The following is a 16,056-nucleotide window of genomic DNA, read 5'->3' as shown; positions in this document are numbered from 1 at the left end:
TTCTTTTTTGGCACGTCACTCATAAAAACATCAAGTGCTACATAAGCATTAAACAAGCTATTACCAATAGCAGCTGATGGGTGATTTCCCTGAGGGTAATCATTCCTTCCTCACTACTTCAATAGATTTGGGGAGCAAAAATAAAATTAAACCTCCTTGTTTTTTGCAAGACTGCTGAGCAAATCTGACAGCAAAGCCTCAGCGGAGGGAGGCGAATTGTCATATTCTATAGGGTGACAATCAGCTGCACTCTGTGAAGACACAACCCCCAGAAGAGCTCAAGCCTTCAGGGACACGTAGCTGTCCAGACCCCTGCTAATTGCCATCAGTTACTGCCACTTACCTCCCACTCCGCCAACTCAGAGAGCAGCCGGGTCGCTCAGTGCAAGCCAGCAAGCGCTCTGCCCAAGGGTCTGCTCAAGAATATAAGTTCACCGAAAGAAACCCGGGATTAAGAGGAGCCCCGTGGGAGCCCCCATCCAGTTACCCTTCTGTTTTCACGTCCCTAATTTTACATATTTCACAACTGTATTTATAGTTTTCAAATAGGTTCAAGGGTAGGAGTTTGGGGAGGGGAGGAAAGGCACAGAAGTTTAGAATTAATTTATGCATGTTTAAGAAGGACCTAAAAATACCTGGTATTCGCATACAGCATCTGACTTCTTCCTTTCTAGAGGATCGTTTGCCTCCAACTGCGACACCTCAATAAAAAAGAAAAAAAAAATCTCAGTAAACTACACGTGCTCCTCTTCTGCTGCAGAAGACGCTGAGATTCAATCATCCAAAAATGGGAGAATCTGACTAAATAAGAAAGCCCAAATTAGTAAAGAAAACCCAGAGCAATCTCACTCGTTTTTCCCCAAGCCTTTGGAGCATGCAGGAGCCAGCGGAGAGGGATGTGCTCAGGTGAAGGCAGGCAGCTACCTTCAGGTACGATTTGTGGCACAACAGTGTTCTGTAGAGCCTGCAAAAATGGCTGGCTCCAGTTTGAGGTCATTAGAGGTAAAATATTGCTACCCAGCCAAAGAGCTCTTGAGACTGTGCACTTCACACACAGGCAAACCGATTATTTTTAACCCGAGGACAGGTTTAGTGCTATTGTTCTTAGAGGATATTACTGTTTGTGATTTCAGGGGAAGCAAGATGACATCCCTGGGATATTATTTACTGAGGTATGTGAATACCGGCTCCTCTGCGTATAGATAAGTCTTTTTTTGGATGCTGGCAGCTCCACCTCCATCGCAACTGTAAATCTCTGTCGTGATTTAAAGAGTAGCGCAGAACGACTCCCAGCCAGAGGAGCAGTTAAAACACTTTCAGAACAAGATTCGCCGTTCTCAAAATTTACAAGGTACAAAACTATTAAACATAGATATGGCAGGCGGATTTGGGATTTAAATGCTGAAAATTACAGGCGTGCCCGGGAGGTGCTAGGGCAGCCAGTTAAATGGAAACCAAAGAGTGAAAGCCCAAAACAGCAAAAGTCTTGTGGATGGGTGATTGCTTTTAAATTTATTTAACTGTCCCAGGTACTATCCCAGCAGCTAGGAAATTGGTATTGAAATCCTGCCCCCTGAATCCAGAGGCGATTCATGTTTGCACAGTCTTCACAGGAACAGGTCTCAGGCACGGCCGCGTACAACACCCAGGGCGAGAAGTCTTTGGCTGTAACATGCCATTCCTTATACTATTGTGGCAAAACTGAGAAAGTAAAGGGGAAGAAGATCGGCAAACCTCCAAATGACTCAGCTTTGGGTACCCATCTTTTCCTTGCACCCTCTCAAAGGCTTCCAGGAAAGTGAGTTTTACCAGCAAAAATGAGCACAAGAGTTAATTTCAAGGGCTGCATGCGAAATACAGATGAGAACCAAATTATTCATTCGCATGCAGTCGCAATCTTTGTCTGTAGCCACGGATCATTTACTCAGGGGCTGAAACTGTTTTGACTTAAGTGAGCAAATAAATATCCAAAATTTGGAACATCTGTGATTGGTTCACAAAGGCGACTGTAAACTGGGTAACAATTGTGCTCTTCACGGTTTCACTGTGCTGGGAGACGCCATTAGAGCCGATGGATAGGTGTTACCAGAAAACAAGACGCATGTTAAGTGTTGTGGAGAAAGAGAGGAGGAAATGTTTAAGAAATTATCCAGCGAATAAATCTGAATAATAAATCTTTCTGAAACAAAAATGGAAATGGGCAATTGGATATTCTAGGAGGAGAGAAAGAGGGATAATTCATCATATAAATAATTCATTGCCGATTTTAGCACCCAGTGCTGCTGTGCATTTGGTATGGAGGACAGATGACACTGTGTGCGCTTGCATGTGACTAATTGCATGTATATATAATTTTTTTCACCCAATTATATGGTCCTCATTGTGATGCAGATCTGAAGATCTGTTATCAGTAATCCATCAATTAACATTTGTTGCTAAGGAAAGGGTATCGTTATTTATTAACCTCAGAAACTGAGATGCTAAACCGGACTTATCAATCAATTATGCCTCATAGGCCATGATGGGATTTAGTTATGCAGCATCACACAGTGCTCGCTCTCTCAGAAGAGGAATGCGCTGGACAGCAGGAGCCTTGAGAGGCATCTAGGAAGCGTCTGGCTGGGTAGCTGCCACTGCCTTCCCCAGCGGAGCACCATGTGAATGCCCAGGTGGAGTCCGATCAGCGACAGCATGCAGGTAAGCAACAAAAGCGAAATAATCTGCTGTAACCATACAGATGATGCTCCTACTTTCAGTAGAAATGCTGATGTTGCTTACTGGGTTTTGCTTGCCTGAGGCTGAGCCACAGGTTTCATCTGAGCAAGAGTTTGTCTTCTGCCCTTTAGGCAGCAGGCGGGTGCTGTTTGAGGCAGAGTGAGCTGCGTGCGAGAGGCGACGGCCTTTCAGGGCCGGGCAAAGCACGAGCACGTGAGAACACCTTCCCCTGGTGGGCTGCTGCTTTGCCAAGCGCAGCTTGGGCAGGTGAGGAGCAGCACACCCAGCACAATTCCACCCAAAACCCAGAGCTACTGCGACCAGCAGCGGGGCGGCGTTAGCATCCTGCGAGCGCTCTGCTGGCTCCGTTCTCGCCTCAATTACAGTTTCTTGTTTAAATAAGGGACGTTTTCTTTACCCTATCTTGAGAAAAATCAAAAGCATGTGCAGCAGTTGGCGTGCAGCTTGCGATTTAACTCAATATTACCCCTGCATTACTTTAAAGTGCTGGTGGGAGAAGGATAAAACAAGACACCTCAACAGCAGAGCGTGGTTAATACAATTTCGCGACACCCTGTTACGTGCCCTCTAGGCTTTACCCAGCTGCGGTGTAAACTGACGCATTGCCGCTGACCCTAAGAAATTACAGATTTGGGCTGCCCTTAACTCATTACTTGCCTATTTTACCCAATTATGCTTTATTTATTAAGCTAATCTTTAAACTCTCTTGGTGTTGACTGTTTTACACCCCCAGTGCGTTCTTTTTAATCCTACTGTTTTATGAACTGATTAATAAGATTTTTTTTTGCCCCAACAGCACAAAAAAAGAACACTAATCTAAAATACAGTCCAAGTAGCCAGCATTAGCATTTCCCATATCGTCACTGGAAAACACCTGCTGTTAGACACCACTGTAGCACTTGTTTTAGTTTGCCAAATTTGATGTAATATTATAAAAGCAGATTAAATATGAATTATTTTTCTGTAAAATCCCAAATCTGCATGTGAAAAAAAATGACAAGCAGAGCTCTCATGCTCCAAGCATTATTTCATAATCGTAACTTTATTCTGAGAAAACAAAAATGTTAATTTGCAGAATTTAAATAATCTAATCTACTTTCCAGATACAATTGTTAACAAACCATTGATTTAATCTCAAACCCCTTAAACTCTGATGCAAAATATCTATTCCTCTAATTAAAACTAATGAATTTAATAAAGGAGAATGGTAGGATAATTAAACATACTATGAAGTATAGGCTACTTTCATCTAGAACACTCACCCTTTAATTCTCAGGTGACTAGGTGTTCCCTCAGACAGGGCCCAGACCTGAATTCTTGTTATATTCCTGCCTTCAAAGAATAATTGTTTTAGACATGTCACTGCAAAGTGTTTATTCAAGTCACTAGTTTTGATCACAGTAGCACGCAATGGAGCAACAAATTCTTTCCTTGGCAACAAGAATCAGCTGTTCAAAAATGGTACTTCAAACTAAACACTAACTTTTTTTTTTTTGCATTTAATGCTTCACAAGTCCTAAGCTTCAGCTGTACGTACAGCTCCTGCATGAACATGGACAAACAGGACATTCTGCTCATCATAAAACCTCAGTGCAAAAGTAGTAACTGCAATTTTTAGGGCCAATTTGAGGACTCCGTAAGTACTTACCTGAAATAAAAAGATTGTGACTTACCTGGCAGAAAGCTAGAACTGATTTGAAGAACTGATTCTGGGTTTATCTGGTGACACTTGACTGAGAAGGATTTCCCTTCACACAGGACAGGCAAGGGGAGTCTGCAGTGTCCTAATTCCTTTGAGGCCACCAGAAAATGCACAGCATCAACCTCCTCCTCCTCTCCTTCCTCCCTCAAGGTGAAGACCAGCCTTTGATATCGTCAGCCCTCATTTCAAGACTGAGACTTCTTCCCTTCTGGTTAACCAATAACAAGAAAAAAAAATTACAAATTCTACTCAGCAGAAACACCCAAATCACCCTTGTGACACTGTTTTTCCCTTTGGACTTGCCTAGAAGATCCCAAGGTGAGTGTTACGTGAAGATGCTCATAATCTTAGCATTTTTGTGCATCTACAGCAGGTAATGTTGCTGCGTGCAGTAGGCATGGCTCTCTCTTGGTTGAATAGCCTTGAATGAGCGTTGACCCATGTAACTGAGCGTATTTAATCAGCAGACACCCATGATTCCTAGGAAATTGGAATATGCAATTTAATTAATACACAGAAAACACTGCTCTTTCTTGCTCAAAAGGGAAATTGTCAGTCATTGACCTGATAACACCGTTGCTTTGAGAATCTGAAATATATCAGAGCTAAGATTTGATTCTCTGTAACTACTGATAGGGAACAAGGAGGAAACGAACTCTTAACCTTTCTCCTCTGGGGAGCCCCGGGTTTCAACTTTATCCATTTTCAAAGTCTGCACTATGGGCTGTAACAATACAAAAAGAGGTTAAATTAAGCATGGTGCAACATCTGGCTACTGTAAAACTACAACTAGCCGCCACACAGCACTTAGCATACATCCAGCTGCGTTAACTCACGTATGCTCCTTTTTTCTTATCCAGGAGTACCCAGTAGCACCCAGCAATTAGCGGTGATGTTTTGTGTGCTGGCATGCACTTAGAGAGCGGAGGAGAGCTCCAGGCAACAACAGAGCGGTATGGCAAGCTATAAAATGGTTCCTCTAAAGGCATTATTGAAGGGAAGCTCATCCTATGTGATTTAGAATAAAAGATCATCTGACTGTTTTTCTTCTCACAAACCCAGAAATCCCATGGTACGAGGCAGTAGGCCTGCTTCACATTGTCTGAAACTGGAGGCCGTTTGGTACAAACACATTTTTTGGTTGGTTGTTGGAGCTTAAAACAAATCTGATAGAAAATGAGTGAAATTCAGCTTTACATTACCCCCAGGACATCCCCAGTGCCATCAGGATGGTTGTGTTGCATTACGGGGAACAGAGGTGGGCTGCAACGACTTGACCGTCTCATTAAAAGGTGAAATTAGTGATATCCATTCATTTTGCTTTCCATAAAGAACGTGTCTTATTATTACCTCACACTGCAAGGAGCAGGGGCCAACTCTCATCGGTGCTTGTACCACCCATGTTGAAGATAAGCATGATGTCCTCATAGCCGGCTGTTCACATTGCGCTCTGATGTATCAGTGTAGTAGTTTGATTACATGAACAACAAATGTGCTTCTAAAAACATGTTTTTAAGAGCTTTTGAGGCACAAATCTGAGAGGTGATGTGCATACCAAACTAGCACAGTCCTGGTGGCAACGGTGTCTAGCTGGACCTCTGAATTCACGGATTACGTCTTTCAGAAAACTTCACAGACTAAGACATGCTGAATTCTGATTTCTTTGCCACACTCCAAAGTTTTAATAGCTGTTTTTTAGGTAACTAAGTTTAAGGTCGAATACTACTTCTCACACCCCAATCGTATATTTTTTTCCTCTAAACCACTAAGCAGGTTTTCCGGTGCTTTGGTTTTATATGGGTTTAATAGCTAAGGGGTGTAATTATTATAATTAAATACGGGAAGCATACTAAGGGACAGAAGGATTTGAGGGAATAAGTGCTAAAAAACAGTTCTGCAAAATAAGTCAGCGACAAGAAAATGAAAACATCGATGAAAGCTTCAAGCACTTCTAGCCACAAAAATACATTTCCTTTTTCTGCATCTTTAGCATCAAATGTTTCCCGTTAAAAGCAAGCGCTTACGAAGGCAGGCTTGCTCAACTCAACCCCGTTACGTGAAAAAATCCAATAAAAACGAGGTCTATGTCCTATTTTCTCAGCTTCTGCAGCAGCCGGCCAAAGCTTTATCCCTCAAACAAGAGCTCCATCTGGTGGACTTTCCCAAAATGTCGAAGCGTCCATCTAGCTCTCCCGGGGCTAAATTCAGATGCCCAAAGACACATGGGAATTTCTGCCATAACCTGCTTCAAGGGATTGGCTGTGGTCCTCAGGGCCAAATCCAGATCTATAATCCCCTCCAATGAGAACTCACAGGACCGGCTGTCCAGCATCAGTCCTTTGCCACAGAGTTGGTCTTGCTTTGGTCCACCTGACGGTGCATTCAAAGGACAACTAACCAAACTAACCAAAACTAACCTGCCCAGCTGTTCAGCTCTTGCAGGGAAAGTCATAGACAGATTTGTGCCAGATAGAGCCTCTGACTTTCTGTGCTCTGAAAATAATCTATAGAGCTCTCTTAAATACATTTTCCGATGTCAAGCCTTACAACGTTCCTGTGCAAGCAGTATCACGGCACCTAACACCCTCTGAGACACCTCTGGGGATCCTACTTGGCCATAGCTGCCCGTACTGAAGGGCACAAGCCTCCCATTGCCCAGCACCATATCTGCAGGTGTTTTGGATACCTAGTGCCATCTCAGATGGCACTAGGGACTGTCTTCAGACAACAAACTGAGCCAGGTGGGACTCGTTTCTGGTCACACGGCAAAACAGTGACAGGAGCCCCGATCCCTCAGCACCTTCTCCACCTACGGCACCCAGCTGCATCGACAGGAGAGAGCACAGCTCAGGAATGACAAAGTTCCCAAGTTTGCACTTTAGGATGTTACCATAGTTTTTAATCTTCTCTTATTAAACACTGGATCCTGTTAAAGATATTTTGCTGAGTCTGAGAAGGACATCTATTTCAAAGATCTATAATTGCTTCCCGTCTCAAGTGAAGAGATGATAAAGACCAATGCAGGAGATTAAAAGTTAATCGCAATAAATTGCATTGGCCGGGAAAGCAAAATTTACAAATACACAAGACCGAAATTATATGGAACACAATTATGCAAAGCTTACAAACCAACATCTTATATAACAGCAGAAGTTTGTCTCTGACTGAAGAACACAGCGTGTGGGAACGCACGTAACCTGTTTGCCTTCAGAAGCACTCGTCGTGTTGTCTCTGGTAGAAGCCTCCACAAATTGGGCTGGATTCACAGGGCTATGTGAAGGCTTGCACAGAGCCTCGGATGTGCGTGTGGAGTCAACAAGCCTGACTAGTTTGTCTGTTTTTTCATAGTATTCATATGTTGTGAGGAGCAAAAGGCACAACAGGGACGCTTTCTATTTACAATTTCCTTGTAGCTAAGCACATCAGGGCTATTCAAAAGAAGTTATTTGCGATTCTTGATAAGCGCGAGGACTGCTTGTTGGAAGACGGGCAATTAACAGAAAAACACAAGACGACACACACTGAATGTCTGTGTGTGGTCCTCAGGAAAGCCCATGGGAGAGCTTGCCTCAAGACATTAAGAAATTTGTACAGATGAGCTTACTACTGAAGCAGTAAGGGCCAAGGAGGAATTGATAGGATACATTTATTTAATATTTTCTCTCATTTTTACAACCTAGAGGAAGACAGGGAGTCAACTAAATCAGAGAGCCGGGGTGGAAGGAGCACCCCTGAACTAAGTGGCTGGAAATACTTTTGGGGTATTACTATTCCAAATGGAATTGTTTGCTTAAAGATAATTCTTTTTCTCAGCACCAGCTTTAAGGTTTTTTGTACAAGCCAATGAAATATTTCCAACCCTAGTTTCTTCTCCCATCCCTCTACACAGAACCGGCATTTATTGTCTGTAAACACCATGACCTGCTGTGCCAGAAGGCTCTGAGGAATTTACTAAGATCGCTGCGTAGAAAACTCTTACACGTAATACAAGAAACACGCAGGCAAAAATTTCACAAGCCCCAGGTTTCTTACAGGAATCTTCTTTCTCCTGGGGTCCTTGGGTACCTCTTCTTTTTTTTTTATTCCTGCTTTTGCTCATTTTTCTGGGGATAATCAGAATCCAAACTTGGAAAAGGAGATCGCTGTGGCAAATGAACAAATGTACTCCCTGGGAATGGAAAGCGCTCTGTCACACTGTATACAAGAGTATTTGCACAGTGCTAACCAGCTGACACAGGCAGAGAGGGCAAAGTCATGCAATGCCTTCGCGTACAACCAACAGTTGATTCTACCAATTGCCTCAAGGAAAAGTCCCCAAAAGTAAGGACATCCCCCTACCTGGCAGTATCCCCAGCGTTGCTGAGAGAACAGGCCTATCAAGGGCAAAGGGTTGCTTTCTAAGATTTCTGAGTGTTGGCTCAGCAGGGGGAAAGGGAAAGGAAACAGCATTTTAAAACCAAGCAAAAGCCAAATATGAAATATATGGCTTAGAAGCTACTTGTTTCCCCCATCACCATCATAATCTTTGAAAGCAGGATAAAATGCAGCACATTTGTTTTCAAATGGTATTTTAATCCTGTTCAGAAAGAAATGGGATGATGGAGAGCTAAAGAGGGAAACAGCATTAGCACCAGCTACAGCTTAGCCACAGCAATGCTTTGGTAACAGTCTGGCACTATGCAGACAAGGCAGCATCCTCAGGTGCCGCTTATTGCGTCCCACTTTTCCAGAGAAGATAGCGAGGTTTCTCTGTGAAACTATCAAGATGATGGCACTGTCCACAAAAACCCCATTGCCAAATCAAGGGAAGACCAGCATCAAAGCACTTCAGCTGTGCTAACGTCAGCCTGGCATCAATAACATTTCAACCTATTGTCTAGATTAGGTGCCAGCCCATCAACTAATTTATCATGCACAGATTTATAACCTTCTCCTGCTTTATTGATAACATAACAGATTTCCTGTGAATTGGCCTGGATCTGGGTTACAAATGTTCATGCTCATTCCCTCTAGAATCAATAAAGCTACTTCACAGCATCAAGTCACATATTGTTTGAAGAATGTTATTATCTCCAAAGCAGAGATGAGCCTGTACAGCAGTGACTATATTTTGATACCCTCACTCATACACAGTTCCCACTGATGAAAATGCACAGGTTGGACTCCATCTTCTGAACCCACAATGCACATGGAATTACATTGCCTGCCCTGATTTTTATGTATACATACCTGAATGTGCACATATATTACTGACATTTTATGTTTTGATTTTACTGTTCTACTGACATACAATTTTATCAATGAATGACTACCAAAAATATAAAATGTAAAAGTCTCATTTCCCTAAACAGAGGAATGCACCAGGCTTAATTTTGTAGATGAGGTTACACTATTTTGGTATGCCCTCCCCTTGTGATACACCTTCGGAGCGCTGAATAAAGTGGAGCTTTCTTGCACTGAAACACTAGTCAACTGGAAACACTGGAAAACCAACATATCACATTATGTCATTGTAACCTTATGTAACCCTGTCTTGTGTTATATGACCATAATGGAAATAAAGATTGATCACTCTTACCCACCTATCTACCTTTTATGGCTTTATCAGACAGCCTTCTGAAAGGCAGCTGTTCCTACACCAAATGAAGAACATGAAACTAAATGCTCTTGAGGAAACAACACATATATCAGAAAAATGTGCTTATGGTCTGTAGTATGATCGCTCAGGCGATTGCATGCCTAACCCTGCAAGATTCAGATCACGCAAACTCTAATATCAAGAAAAACATCACACTAATGCCATAACTATCTGAGTGCCCACAGCGCATAACATACACATCCCGCAGAAAAATCTCACCAGCTCTGCAACCTGTGGACCCAGGGGTGGTCAGGCAGCATGGCCCTGGGTTGCTGAAGCTGGGTCTCCTAGGGACAGGTCTCACCTGCCTGACCTCCTGTGTGAATTCTCTGATGTCTAATAATTCCAGAGTCCACACTGCAATTTCCTTGAGCTAAGAGGTTCCTCTGTCTTCTGCCTACCCACCTCTAGGAAGCTAATGCCCTTGAGATCTGGCTTTCCATCAGATTTGACTGAAGCTGGCAAATATGACATTTCATAGATGTTACAAGGTCACCAGGAAGGCCTGGCAGACACATGCCTGCACTATCAGGTATGTGCATGCATGCAGCCAGCACAGCTTCATAAACACTGCTCCATAAGAAAGAAGGCAAAAAGCACGGACCTGTTCTGCCTGGGACCCTTCCCCTCCGTGCAAGGGTAAGGGAGGGTCGTACCTGTGTTTGGGAACTGCTAAAAATAATACACTCGCTGTAATGAAGAGCTTGTGCCTTGCACAACGGAAACCAACTCTGTGAGGCCAGGGAATGGCCCAGGAAGCCTTTGGGAAAGCCAGTTTTTATACTGTACCTTCTCACTACAATTATGTCATTTCATACAAATGCAGCCTTCCTCTTGGCTGCAAGCACAGCTTTGCTGGAGTGGCACTGACCTTCTCCTTCCTGCTGAAACACCACACGCTGCTGGGTGAAGGAGACCAAGGAGAGGAAAGGTGTCTGCTGCCCATGGCCACTCCAGCCACGCTCACAGAGGTGCACCACGAGCCTTTCTGCAGCCTGCGGGCAGAGAGGAGACGGGGGTTTAGCTCAGCAGGGCCCCTCATCCCAAAAGAAAAAACAGAAGTGGAACAACAGTACACTTTTGTGAGCGGGACAGACTGCTTTGGAGCCCAATTAAACAGTTCTAGTAAACTCAAAGTACTCTTATAAAAGAGTAAATAAAAATCAATGGAAATGCACTTTTCCCTCACCAGCGTATAAAGAGCAAGCCAGCATTGAGAAAGCAAGCATGGTGGCAGGGAGTGGACTCTGCCAGCCCTGAATACAACACCTCCTTAACACAGGCAAAGCTTCTCAGCCTGGGAAGACTTAAAAAATTAGAGCCTGGTGAAGCTTGAACTCCAAGTTAAAAAGCAATCTTCATTTTCTCTTACTACAATGCTCTCCCCTGAGGACATGGCATACTGACTCTTGCTTTGTGGCCAGGTTAAAAGTTTTAGCAATCCTGCTAGATTACTTTCCCAGAGCAAAGAGCATGTGTATTTATATATTTAGCTTTTACACTCAAACCTTCGTAACTGAACGCTTATTTTCTATGTGTGCAATACAAATACACAAGTACACACCTGAGCACAAACTGGGATGTGTTCACGTGTGCATGAATGCCACCACCTGCACATACAGTCCTTCAACCACCTGGAAGAGCCTGAGTTATCTGCATGCATTTTTCCTATAGAGCAAGGGAAAATGGTGCAGTTTAGCCAAATCAGAATCAGCCTGGCTCTACAGAGCCCCACCAGGTTTCTGGGGATTTCAGAGGCAGAAAGTCTGCAGAATCTTAGGGAATGAACCATAAAAGTTTAAGGTAGCCTGAAAAATTTAATGGATATTTAGGTGCCTGCAACTGAAATGTCATATTTCTGAGAACGACTGACCAAGATGAATGTCATCTGCTTAGTAGTCATGAAACATCGTGTCAGTGTTACGCCCTACTAGCATACATAAATCAAGGTGCAATGTCTATTATTTTCTTCACAGATGAAGAAAGGCTTACAGTCTTCATAATATTAAGCTGTTCTAAAACAAAAGGAAATACTGCTCTTGAACAGTAGCGATGTTTACATACAGAAACTAAACAAAATTGGGCGGAATAGGCTGAATGAATCAGAACAAACAAGAAACTTGTAAGGGATATTCCTTCCTTACTAATATCCACCCCTTCCCTGGTACTACTCAGAGGTTTTTCTGTTTGCCTTTCCCACGTCTCTTAACTGTGCCTTCAGATACAGAGAGCCTCACAACATGCTATAGCTTAAATGTTTGCATTCATCAAAGTGAAAACTTCTGTTAATAAGAATTCAATTATTTGGAAAAGTTTCCTGGTGGTACAGCACCACCTTTCTAAGTTCACTTCCAATGGGAATTTCACTTTGCGTAAACCTCGCTTGACTCATAAAATACAAATAGATGGTTTGCTGTGACTCCAAAGTAAAGGACTTCAGAGGAACGAGCATGAAAAGTGGAGCCTGTCACAAGCATCTGTGGAACGGTAGGAAGTTATGGTAAGCTCGTGAATAGCAGCACTGTCTAAGGCTCCCCATGGGAATACTATTAAATTAACAGCACATTCAGATTAATTGCCTTTTTTTTTTTCCTACGGATTTTTTTTTTCAGTTGCCCGACAGGTATCTTGTAATGCAGAATTGTGGTTCACAGAGGTCACCCTGTAACACAGTGGGTTTGATTTGGTGGTGAGGTTTTCTGGTTTTGCAGCTCTTTCATAGCTGTGTTTCAAAGTCCTGAGTTATTAATTTATCAGACAGAAATAGAAAAGCAGCTACAGCGCTCTGACCCAACCACACCCAAATCCTCAGGGAAGTCAGATGTCTCTTCAGAAGTCATGAACGGTGAGATAACATCACACACGCACCTTGAATTTTAATCATCACTATTAAGGATTAGGAACAATCCCTGTGAGCAACCAGTTTTGCTGGCATTACTGAGCCAGACTCAAGCCTGCTTTTAGCTAACTGTAATGCAACATTCATGCCTCAAAACTGATTTCAGCAAGTTCCCTTCCTTTCTAGAGCAAGGACATAACTGGAAGCTCCAAGGCCCGTTTGGTATCCCCACCCTCACTAACTCTTGACCACAGGGGAATTATCACTGGGAATAAAGTAATCTGTCCCTTGCTACTGCCAGTGTAAGAGGGCATTGTTATACTAGTTCATAAGTGATCAGCTTTTCTCCTGCACGGACGTAACGTTCCTTCCTAAAAGAAAGCTGAAAATATGGGGAAATTGACTGCCCCTCCAAAGCTGTTTTGGTGTCTGAACAGGTCATTTATGCAGAAAGAATTTCATCTGAAACACCCCGCTCTTTGGTGTTGATGACCGTGTTTTTTCTGGTATCATTGCTAGTCCTTCCATTCATCACAACTAGGATTGTTTCTTCTAACACTATTTCTACAGATTCCATGCTGGGTCACGACTAGAAAGGACAGGCTGCAAATTTGGCATGGTGGAGAAAGAGGGAAAAAGAATAGGAATTACAAAAGACCGGCTCTTATTTCAATCTTCAGAAAAATGCAGCTCTTTCCCAACTTTTAGCATAGGAAAATAAACTGGCTGGTGCTTTATGCCTAGCCTTAAGTAACAGTTTTAAGTGAGTGCTAGATTTAGTGAAAGAGGTAGCTGGTTTTGTGAATAACTTGCAAAGGACATATGCTTGTGCCAGCTCTCCAGGGTAATGCCATTGCCCTAAATGGATTAACTTGGGATTTACACAGCTAAGAGCTAAGATACAGGACGCCTGAACACAGGAAGGCACAAAACGAAAACTTCCTCCAAGAAAGTGAAAACATCTCCCTTTCTCTCCTCAACTAAACCAAATAATTAAATGAAAGAAACCAACCTGATGATGAAAATGCCAACACAGGAGCTTTACCCTTCATCAAAGCTGTAACTTCTCTCTTAATCGGGTCATGCAATACAAACATTAGCAGCACACATCCTGCTTTCGCACCACGAGATTTCTTTTCCCTATATCCTTTCCCTTGGCCACGAGAAGAGCCCCAGAGCCCCCTTGGTCTAATAACTCCCATTAAGACCAACCAAGTTGCAATCTACAGTCTCAGCCTTGCAAGATCTTAATTCCTACAGCGATCAACAGATTGCATCAGAAACTGTGCCCCATTCACGTACCCTACCTGCCTGCCCTCAGCTCTGTTCTCGCCACCACCAGCCCATTTCACAGTGAGTGGCCAGCGTGGACCCTTTGCTCTCACATAGGCAGCTCTTTAACAGGAAGCACCTGGGTGTTCCCCATTTATAGGGCAGGTGGAAGCGAGGCTGTTGCTGCCGTAAGTGAAAACACAGCATTAGCCAGCATCCTGGCTCCTGGTGGGAAAGTGTTTTATTAATCAAAAAAATACTTTCCACCCTGTGGTGTCTTGCAGACCTTTAAACTTGCATCTGCAAAAATCAGAGGAATTCTGCTGTCATTCTCACAACAAAGTTAAAATACAGAAACCATTTTAAAAACTTGATAATTTTATTTTTTTAAAACAAGAGAGAGAATTTCAACCTGATTACAAATACTCTCTAAGCTCAGCACAGAGTGACATGGGCAAGGCAGAATTTCCAGCTCATTAGGGTAATGCTGCGTTCCCAGTCTATTATAGGGGGAAGAATAGGGGAAGCTGGAGCAGCTGAACTTTGCTTGACCAAAAGGTATTGTCATACAACACCAGCTTTTTCTCATTCTATTCTAGACTACAGAAAGGGAGAAGCGGATGAAGACCAGAAATTTTGGGCATCTCATAATCCTAATTCCGCCAAAACACATTGCCATGGAAAGTGAAATGCTGACAGAGCAGTAACTGGTAGGAGGTTGGGAGTATGATAAGGAGCTAGTGAAGTGCAAGTCTTCGGGTGTGAGGAACCAGAGCCAAAGGGTAGAGTGCATTCTTTCATCCACAGCATTCACCATGCATTTCTAGTTCTACTATTTACATAATTCATTTCATCTCAGAAGAAAATATTGTTGGTAGTGTGTTCTTACTATAATTCATGAGACTATATACAACAACATAACAACTTGCATTGCAGCAGGTACGCATTAATCCCTTTTACAGGATTGTAGAATGGCATTCCTTGCCAGTGGATCTAGAAAACAAAGCCCTGACCACCTTCTAGATATTATTAAAAGACAAAAATCGTATGCCAGAATTTGAAAGGCCATTGCAAGTGAAGAAGGTTTAGAAATCACTCATACAGAGAAGAAGTTGGGAAGTGGGGTTACAGGAGAGATTTGAAGGAAGACAGGTGTTCCTGACAGGCGGAACCTGCAGACTCTGCAATAGCAACATCATCTTATACAGAATGCAAAAGCCATGCTCTAGGAGGCAAGAGGAAAGACAAGAACCTGGGAGAGCCTGAGAGTGTGAAATGTTACATAGGAGATGAATGAGAGATGAAGTTTATTATTTGGACAAGAAATCTAACACTGATGCACTAAAAGATAAAAAAACTAGTGAATGGATTCAAGGAGGGAAATAACATGACCCAGGATTTTGCTTGTAATCTATTGAACCATCCTCAGATGTGATATCCAGCTTTCCTATTATTGGATAGCATTAGTGTGTATTGGAGGCATCCTACATGCTTTGCCCACAGCATTATCATGAGTCCGTTTCCTCTTATATCCAGAGTTTCTGAGGCAATTAAAACAGCTCCCAGCTTTTACCAGCAATTTCAAAGTAGCAATTTTTCCTTCCTAAAATCAACGACAGCCTGAGACTAAGGAGGGATGCTATTTAGTGATTTATAAAGCCAGACAACTTACTTATCACCAATGAAATATTAATGTCATGCCACACCTGATATACATATACGACTAGAAAGAAATATCTATAGAAATAGAATGAAATAAACATTGGCATGACTGTCACCAATAGCATTTCAAGCCTTCTGAAGAACAAGACAACATACATTGTTGACAGGCACAGAGCTTAAAATACTTGGGAAGTAAAATAGTGGTGA

The sequence above is a fragment of the Phalacrocorax carbo genome, chromosome 4 (assembly GCF_963921805.1).
Source record: "Phalacrocorax carbo chromosome 4, bPhaCar2.1, whole genome shotgun sequence".
Classification (NCBI taxonomy): domain Eukaryota; kingdom Metazoa; phylum Chordata; class Aves; order Suliformes; family Phalacrocoracidae; genus Phalacrocorax; species Phalacrocorax carbo.
Note: the sequence above shows the minus strand (reverse complement) of the source record.